This window comes from Cupressus sempervirens, chromosome 3 (genome assembly GCF_028749045.1).
Source record: "Cupressus sempervirens isolate cs-2001-9-10 chromosome 3, ASM2874904v1, whole genome shotgun sequence".
NCBI lineage: Eukaryota > Viridiplantae > Streptophyta > Pinopsida > Cupressales > Cupressaceae > Cupressus > Cupressus sempervirens.
In genome coordinates this window covers 766,765,040-766,767,627 of record NC_143120.1, presented here as the reverse complement: position 1 = coordinate 766,767,627, position 2,588 = coordinate 766,765,040, and positions in this window count along the sequence as shown.

The window sequence follows — 2,588 nt, the reverse complement described above, 5'->3', positions numbered from 1 at the left end:
AAATCAAGGGTTTTGTGAATGCAAATTACTGCTTAGTAATAAATTAAACTACCACACATTCACTGCAAATGAACACAAAGTAATTAAGAATCAAATTACTACAAATGAACTTTAAACACAAAGAAATAACAATTCAAACACACCACACATCTACTACAAAATGAGTTTTAAGATCCAAACAATACTTTTTATAAATGGATTAAATTTATGTAAAGTTCACACCTTTTAAAAATTAAAAAATGCATTTATTAACACACCTCTAAGTAATTAATCACACTCTTTTAGATAATTATTCTTAATGAATGCTTATTGCAAAAGTTGTTGTCTGATTGGAGGTTGGTTTAATTAAAGATTATAATCTGCTCAACTGCGACAGGAAGTATGGTAGCGACAAGAGGTTTTTAACTGAATGGTTTCAATACAGTGCAACAAAGAGTATGAAGGATGTGGTAGGAAGTATGATAAATAAGGCAAAGAATAATATGGATAGCGACATGAGGTTATGAATATTGGGAGTATTTTAGCTCAAGAATTGAAGGGATATAGTAAGGGGAATAGAACAAATGATATTGTGAGTAGTAAGGATGAATGTAGGTGGTAGGAGGAATGTGGCAAATAGTAATAGATTTATGTAATGCTAGGATAATATCAAAAAATTTCTTTATAACTTATCACAACCAATTACTTCATTGAACAACTGAATTGATAATCAATTGACAAGCTCTGTATAGATTCAATCAAATATATAGCAGACTTCTTGAAAATGCATACAATTTAAAACTTAAAAAGAACACACAAAATCAAACAATGAAAAATACTTACAAAATAAACTACACTAATCTCACCAAGTTTCCCAAGAGGGGGCCCTCCTCTGGTACGCAGGGTGAGAACTAACTTAAAACTAGCTGCTATAGGAGTTCTACGTTCTCAATTCAATATTTCAGAAATGATGCAAAAATAGGGAATTTCATATATTATCACTCATGATTCTTTTGTTTTACATTTTCTTATATAATCTAAAGTGTTTGACCATATTGACAACTAACTTGAATGGCCGCTGGCCTGTTTCCCAAACATAGACAATAGTTTGTTTTGGCTATAGGCCATATATAACAATGCATACAACAGTCTAATTATAATAACATATGGCTAAAGGTGAGCCATTTGAAACTAATTTCTTAGTGTAACAAAACAAAAATCTTCAAAATAGATCTTCTAGCTGAATGGCTGATTATGCATCCTTAGCTTTCTCAGCTCATGTAGTAGCATCAGTCACAATATGTTATTTTCAGAAAATAAATAACCTTTAGGAACTATTCTTCGCTCTTTAAAGAAGTACTTAAATATTCTAATTTCCTATCAATAGTTTAGCAAAAAGGGAATTTTATGCCATAGAAGTGGCGAACGTATGAGGCAAAAGATTAACAAAAACAAGGCACTATTAGGACTCATCAGTGTTCATAATGTGGTGGCTTATCCAAGTTTGACACATGTTTCCATGACGGGTGCAAACAAGATCTTGGAAAGAAAATACTGAAAAAAAGGGTATATGAAACGATGAAATACACATTGAAGAGTGGGAATGAGAGCTCTTGATGTGAATTGGTTGGAAAAGATATTAGTGTAGCCAATTTTATTTCAAATTTCAAGGAAAATCTTTTTTACAAGTATGCAAGACATAGTCACAGGTCTCAGTGGTTGGATCAACAATTTAGAATGTGTAAGGAGACTTTTCCGTTTGGCACTATTATATTAGTTGTTGATTTTGCTGAGAACTACACATTACAACCTCAAAATGAGACACAATATTAGTATTACAACTCCATTTAGATTGCAATTTTTGTTCACATAACATATAGACATGCCCCTGATAGTGCATAAGATAATCAAAAGATTATTAGAGAGTATCATTTTTTTATGAGTGATGATAGATCTCACTTTCATGAGTTTGTGCAACATTGTTTTGAGAATTTTTTTAATTTCTTACATGAGCATGCAATTGCTATGGATAGACATATCATTTGGTCAGATAACTGTACAGGTCAATTCAAGAATGCTCACATGTTTTATTGGTTGTGTAGGATGCACGTAGAGAGAGTGGTGCCTCATATTTGGAGTTTTTTTGAGTCCAGCCATTGAAAAGGGGAACATGATGGAGCAGGGGCATGTGTGAAGAGAGCTCTAGTTAAGGAGCAACTAAAGATTTCAACAACAGAGCTTCTTGATGCTCGTAGCATTGTTGATTGGTGTAGTTTAGCATTATCATAGGGGGGGACTCTTGATTCAATGGTACGCAGGTTCTTTTGGTTGGTTGAGGAAGGGTCCAAAGGTGATAGATTAGATTGTGCTACAGTGAGAGACTCATAAAAAATGCATTCATTTTGGAGCTCTAATTCTAGTACATGGACCATTTGGACATGACAACTAGCTTATTTTTGTCGTACTTTTTTTTAGTGTGATTGGGATCACTGTGAGTCAAGTGAGTGGGTGGACACATGGGCTCCACATTCTCTTACTCCATTTTCTATCATACCCTCTATCAAAAATGATGACATGGAAAGTTCACTTGAGCATAACCATCTATCAGA